This window comes from Salvelinus namaycush, unplaced genomic scaffold, assembly GCF_016432855.1.
Source record: "Salvelinus namaycush isolate Seneca unplaced genomic scaffold, SaNama_1.0 Scaffold1816, whole genome shotgun sequence".
NCBI lineage: Eukaryota > Metazoa > Chordata > Actinopteri > Salmoniformes > Salmonidae > Salvelinus > Salvelinus namaycush.
The window spans coordinates 28,862-36,353 of NW_024058582.1; the positions used below are offsets into that span (position 1 = coordinate 28,862).

At 37.2% G+C, this 7,492-nt stretch overlaps 2 pseudogenes; both read left to right on the plus strand.

The window, feature by feature from the left end:
• Nucleotides 1-201: 201 nt before the first annotated feature.
• LOC120037692 lies at nucleotides 202-351 on the plus strand (annotated as a pseudogene).
• A 6,992-nt stretch (nucleotides 352-7,343) lies between these two features.
• On the plus strand, nucleotides 7,344-7,492 carry LOC120037681 (annotated as a pseudogene).

Below are 7,492 nucleotides of genomic sequence, written 5' to 3' on the forward strand. Positions count from 1 at the left end.
GATTTTTTCGACAGTGTTGCATGATGGGAATCTAGTGGTTCACTGATATAATCTAGTAAACAAAATAAACTACTTTTTCACCACTCTGTGTGCAAGTGCATTCCTAAACGGCATTTAACGCAGGTCGATGTGATATGATATTATCACAACAAAAAGTGGTTCCCGTTAGCGGAAAATGTTGGCACTGGAGAGACTTGCCCTCCACTAAGCAGAAGATATGCTGTGATCAAGAAGGTGGTTGACCCAGTGTGTGGCTCAGCCATTCCACTCTGGCTGGGCTGACCCCTTTTGAATTTTCCAAATGTGGGAATCTTGAATGCAAAATTTATGGTAGTGGTCGTTTGCAAAATTTATGGTAGTGGTCGTTTGCGCTTTACCCTGATATCTTTGTTAATGATAAACCGTTGCTTGGCGGCAGGCTTAAGGATGACTTGAGTCAACCGACTGTGCTTATGGAGATCTTTGAAGTCAGTTGTGAAAGAGACTTTGTGGACCAATCGAAAGGTGGAAACATTTGTTTGTAGCAAAACATTGTTGGCATTTTGTCTAAACATTATGTTGCGAAATGCAGCATTGTATTTATGCCACGCTGGTACTTCAATCAAGAGATAGTTGAGAAGCCACTCTAACCCCCCCGGTCATGATGTGTCATACGCGCCCCATGCGCTTCCAATATGAAATTGTCCATACATGCGTTCCTCCTTAGCACAGAACAATGCAATAGGTTTTCAACATCCAGAGCTTTTGTGTATTTATTGTGGCTAGTAGGATAGCTGCATGGGAAACTGTTGCTGATGATGTATTTGTCAGAAGTCATTGTATTTGTCCGTTTTTTCCCACAAGGCTGAAATATGTGCCCTCGCTTTGAAATGTTAGCAAGGTTTGTTTGTATTTCATCCAACTATCTGTGCTAAAAAGTGATGGCTACAGTATATGTAATTTCTTCCACTTTTTGAGTGAGCCAAAGTTCAAGCTGCTTATCTAATTGGTGAGAATGCAATGTCTGTTTATCAGACTCACTTTGACTTTATATGGTGTACCAAGAGATGTACCTTCGCTTACGGCCATACCAGCCTGAATACGCCCATCCTGATTGGAGAAGTGACGACAGGTGCGAGTTTTGAGCTGTGAGTGAGTGTTTGCTGGAGAGTGTTTGCTCGAGAGCTATTTTTGTTAATTAATTGGTTTTTGCAATATAATTTATTATTTTCTTCAGTTGAATAGTTTAAAGTTTGGTTAGTCTTCCCCCTTGCAGGTTTTCTGCTTGGGGGAGAGCCTTTTTTGGACCCATTTTTTGATATATTATGACGGACAACATGGCAACGACAAACGGAATGGAAAAGGACAACGAAAATGCGCAACGGAAGAAAAATGAAGATAAAGAAGGAATGAAATATGGAAAAGAATACACGGTGGCAATTGAGTTGGAAGGAGAAGACAAAGTGACGACAATGGAACTACTAAGAGCAATTAAGGAGGTGTGTGGAGAGGTGGTGGGATGCCGAATGAAAGGAGAAAAGAAGTATGAAGTTACGATGAGGAATGAAAAAGGAAAAGAACGGCTAATGGATGGAATACGAATAAAGGACACCAAGATACTGGCGAGAGATATTAATGTGAAGGAAGTGGTGGTGTCGTTCATGAATCTGCCTGTATACATGGAAGACAGTGCTATATTGGGCAAGCTATGTAGCTGGGGTGTATCAGCAGTCTCTGAAATCAGGAGGAGAGTTTGGCCAGGCACGGATATAGCAGATGGCACGAGATACTGCAAAGTCAAATTCACTGATACTGTGAAATCACTGCCGTACTCTACAAAGTTTGATACGCTTGAAGGTGGAGAGTACTTTAGAGTCATGCATGATAAGCAGGTCAGAGTTTGTAGGCTTTGTATTCAGCCTGGGCATATTGTGAAGGACTGCCCTGAATTTAAATGTTATAAGTGCGGGAAGCAAGGGCATTATGCAAGAGAATGTGTAGGTGGAAAGGAAAGGGCATTTTGCGAAGGATGTCACATGAGAGCTGACGAGTGCAAATGTGGAGAGGTTGTGAATGAGGAGGGGAGCCAGGATCTTTTTGTGGAGGCTGATGTATCACCCCGAGTAGAAGAAGACGATGGAGGAGAAGACGTGGTGGAGGGAGGAGAGACGGAGAAAAGAAGAGGGGAAAAGATGGAACAGAAGACGGAGGAAATAGGAGGCAGTATGGATTCAGAGATAAGAAGAGGGAGTTTTCAGGAGGAGGACGGGAGTGGGATGGGTGGAGGCACTGGGGACTCACAGTTTTTGGGGGGGGCCTCGGGCTATGTGGGTGCTTCGGAAGGAGGTGAAGTGGAGGGGAGTGGGATGCTGACAACTATACAGGAGACGCAAATGGATACAAGCAGCACAACAGGCACAGGAAAGAAGAATTCGAGTTGGTTGGAAGAGATGGATTTAGAGGCAATTTCAGATTCAGAAGACATGGAAAAGATTGATAGAGCAAGGGTAAGCTACAGGAAGAGGAAAGTGGCGTTGGAGGTGAAAAAGGACGAAAAAGGAAGAAAACATGACAAAAGGTAGAGGAAAATGAGAAAATATATTTTCTTATTATTATTTATTGGAATGGTTAATTGTATGTCAATCAATGCGAATGGTTTAAGAACAATGGAAAAATTTCAAAGAATAGTTAAAATGAAGAATTCGGATATTTTATGCCTGCAAGAAACACATTGGGACAATGTATGTATTTTAGAAGTAAAAAAAATATGGAGAGATTTTATTTTTGTTAACAATGGCAGGGGGAATTCAAGTGGGGTTGCTATTTTATTGAGGAAGGATGTAGTGGATAATGTGAAACAGATATATAATGATAATAATGGGAGGATTTTAATTGTAGATTTTGAATATATGAGTAGGGTTTTTAGAATTATAAATATTTATGCGCCTAATACTGAAATAGAGCGCAAAGATTTATTTTTAGAAATAGGAAAATGGTGTGAGGGAAACTGTATTGTAGTTGGGGATTTTAATGTTAAAATGGATAGACTGGATATGACAAGAGGAGCTATTTTTAGAAGTGATGTATCTAGGGGGGTTTTAAAGAAGATGATGATAGAAAAAGGAATGATTGATATATGGAGGGATGAGAATCCGTACAAGAGAGAATTTTCTAGAAGGCAGGTGGTTTTAGGGGAGTTGAAACAGACACGGATAGATCTGGTTTTAGTAAATGAAGGGTTAAGGAATTTTATGAAGGATATTAAGTATATTTTTACAACTTTTAGTGATCATGCTGGGTTAACATTTTCGGTGGGGTTAGATAGGGAGGGGAAAGGGGGGGGAGTGTGGTGTATGAATGCAAGGTATCTAGGTGATGAGGAATATGGAATACAACTTAAATCTTTGATAGAACATGAAATGGAGGATAAGCAAAAAGGGAATGATAAGTGCCAGTGGTGGGAAAATGTTAAGAAAAAAATAAAAGATTTTAGTATTAGATATGCAAGGAAGAAAAGGAGTAGGATGACAAGAGAAGAAAATTATTTAAGAGCAAAATTGAATGAAGAAATGAGGAAATGTGATATTGATCCTATTTATAATATTGAAAGGTTTTTAGATTTAAAGGCACAATTGAGCAAATGTGAAATAGATAAATGTAAGGGGGCATCTATTAGAAGTAGGGCAAAGTATGTTTTAGAAGGGGAGAAATGTACGTCTTTTTTTCTTGGTTTAGAGAAAACTAAACAGACGAAATCATATATTAGTGAGATAGAAAATGTAAAGGGTGAAGTGGTAAATGATTATGTTGAGATATTAGAAACTGTACAGAATTTTTATAAGGATTTATTTAAGAAAGGGGAGGTGGATGAAGAGTGTGTAAAGGAGATTTTAGGTAGTGTGGATGTGCAAATTGGTGTTGAGGAAAAGCAAATATGTGATAGGAAGATAACAGTGGATGAAGTGAAAGATGCAATTAAGGGATTACAAATAAATAAAAGTCCTGGAGTAGATGGACTAATTGCAGAGTTTTACAAAATGTATGAAAGTTTTTTAGCACCGATTTTAATGGAAGTGTATCAATATATGGAAGATAATAATACTGTTTCAGACTCCATGGTGACAGGACTGATATCGGTTTTATATAAAAATAAGGGGAGCAAAATGAAATTAGAAAATTATAGGCCAATTAGTTTATTAAATTCAGATTATAAGATTTTAGCTAAGATATTGGCGAATAGGATGAAGATGGTTTTAAATGATATTATAGCACCTACACAAAATTATAGTGTGCCTGGAAGAGACATAGCTGATACCATCATTACACTTAGAGATGTGATAAATAAAATGAATAGCGATAAGAGAGGGGGAATTGTTTTAAGTATAGATTTTAATAAAGCTTTTGACAGGGTGGAACATGATTTTATGTTTAGGGTACTGGAAAAATATGGGTTTGGAAATAGAATAATAGGATGGATAAAATTATTATATAGAAAGGCAAAAAGTAGGGTAAAATGTAATGGGGTTTTAACAGATTCTTTTATTCTTGAGAGATCAGTGAGACAGGGGTGCCCTTTATCAGCATTACTGTATGTTTTATCGGTAGAACCCTTAGCGGCATACCTTAAAAAAGATCATTTTATAAATTGTGTAGAGACTCCGCAAGGAGGTTTTAGTTTAATTCATCAATATGCAGACGATACCACAATAACAGTTAGAGATGAGGAAAGTGTTAAAAGGGTGATGGAGTGTTTTAAAGTATATGAGAAAGCCTCAGGAGCAAAAGTGAATATGGAGAAGTCAGTAATAATGTATGTTGGGAAGATTAATGAGGAGATTTTTCCTTTTAAAATGGTAAATGATTATTTTAAGGTGTTAGGTGTGTTTTTAGGGGTGAAGGAACAGGAAGCTAGGGATATGACATGGAGTGGGGTTATAAACAAAGTTAGGAAGGTGGTAAATATGTGGAGGGGGAGGTCTTTGAAATTAAAAGGGAAAGTAATTGTCATAAATTCATTGTTGATGTCAATTTTTATTTATGTAATGAATGTTTTGGATATGCCAGAATGGGTTTTATCTGAAATGAATAAAATTGTAGTTGATTTTTTATGGGAAGGGAAGGGGGTGAAAATAGCTTTTAAAACTTTGATTGCAGGTTATGAGGAGGGGGGCTTGAAGTTGGTGGATTTAAATGTGAGGAAAACAGCAATTAGAGTCAAAATGGTACGTAAATATTTATATGGGGAATTAGATTATGGATGGAAAAGATTTTTTAAGGAGTATTTGCAGGAGGTTGGGAGGATGGGGGACAATGGTTTATTGATGTGTATGAAAAAGGAAATGTTAGGTAATATACCTTTGTTTTATAGAGAAGTGTTTGAGGCTTGGGGGGAGTTTTTACCAAATATTTATTATGAGTGTACCATTTTAGACAATATTTTAAATCAGCCAATTTTTTTAAATCCCAAGATACAGTATAATAATAAGATGTTGTTTTGTAAATATTTTATGAGGGCTGGGATGAGACAGATTGGGGACATCTTATATGAGGTAATTCCGGGGTTCCTTCCAAGTCAGGCAATATTTGATAATGTGGTTGAAGAAAATGATGAAATAAGTAGAACTACTGTGGAGAACATGTATAAGAGAATATTAGGATGTCTTCCTGGGGAGTGGGGTGTTTTAATAAATAAAGAGGTGGCAACAAGAGCTAGGGGTTTACCGGTTTTATATTATGAAGGTAATGGGAAGAAGCATGATTTGTCAGGTTTGAAAGTTAAAAAAGTTTATGAAAAATGTATTTTAAGAGAGATAAAAACTCCTGCTTCGGAAAAAGTGTGGTCTAGGGTGTTTGCAAATATAGATGTAAAATCAATATGGAAGAATGTAAATGTAAAATATAATTCTATAGAATGTGAAGACAATGATTTTAAAATGAAACATAATAGAATTTTTACGAACGTGGTTTTACATCAAATAAATAGGGATATTAAAAGAGAATGCGATATTTGTGGTACGGGGGTGGAAAATTTGATGCACTTTTTTATTGAATGTAGTAGGTTGAAAGACTTTCACGAGTTTTTAAAAGGGCTTTTAGTAAAACATTGGGGAGAAGAGATTTTTACTGGGGTGGAGTGGAGGAGGTTGTTTCTTTTTGGTGTAAATGGGAAAAGTAAAGTTTTAAATTTTAATTTGGTGAATTTTATACTAAGTCATGCTAGATATGCGATAAGATTAAGAAGAAATTTAGGTCATTATGAAGGGAAAATTGTGAGTGTGGAAGGTTTTTTTAGGAGCATATTAGAGAGAGATATAGAGATAATATATAGATACGGTGGAGGAAATTTTGAAAAATTGTTTGTGTGGGGGAGTACTTTTATTGAAATTCTGTCAAATGGGAAACTTGTATTTCATTATTAAGTGGATTTAGTGGATGATTGTGTTTTTTAATAGGTTTTATTTTATTTATTTTTTTTTGATTTTGTAAAAGGATGAATTGTTCAACCTTTTGATTGTTGATTGAATGTTGTAAATGTTATGTGTTTCTTCATAATAAAAGAGAAAAAAAAAAAAAATACGCCCGATCTCGTCTGATCTCGGAAGCTAAGCAGGGTCGGGCCTGGTTAGTACTTGGATGGGAGACCGCCTGGGAATACCAGGTGCTGTAAGCCTTTTGTCCACTAGGGGGTGTGGCATTATTTCATCAGCAACACTGCCTTGTAGTAAGCATTTGATGCTGAATTGACTAAATGCAGCTTCTATGGGCTAGTCTCCCCTGCCCTTTTAATACGATCAAAGTTCCTTGTGTTGTCAGGGAGCAACTGCCTTTTATGCATAAGACAAATAAGAATATTGTTACTGAATGCAGCTTGTGTGTGCTCTGTGCTCCCTCGCCCTGTTCAAATGATCAAAGGAAATAATGCTGGTGAGGAGTGGAACTGGACTGGTGTCTGATGGCCCTGTGTTTTCCATGTTGGAATTACAACCCTTCTTTTATGGAGTAAATCAAAAGCACAAGAGAATCTGAGATGTTATCGATAATAAATCAATTGGTTTCATGCATTTGTCTGTGTGTGTGTGTGTGTGTCTGAATGTGATTGTATTTCGTCATATCGCAAACATTTGTGATATCAGATAGGGTTAAGATATTAAAAAGTAATTGGTGATTTTTTCGACAGTGTTGCATGATGGGAATCTAGTGGTTCACTGATATAATCTAGTAAACAAAATAAACTACTTTTTCACTACTCTGTGTGCAAGTGCATTCCTAAACGGCATTTAACGCAGGTCGATGTGATATGATATTATCAGAACACAAAGTGGTTACCGTTAGCGGAAAATGTTGGCACTGGAGACACTTTTCCTCCACTAAGCAGAAGAGATACCGTGATCAAGAAGGTGGTTCACCCAGGTGTGGGGCTCAGCCATTGCACTCTGGCTGTGCTGACCCCTTGCGAATTTTCCAAATGTGGGAATCTCGATTGCAAAATTTATGGTAGTGCTCGTTTGAGCTT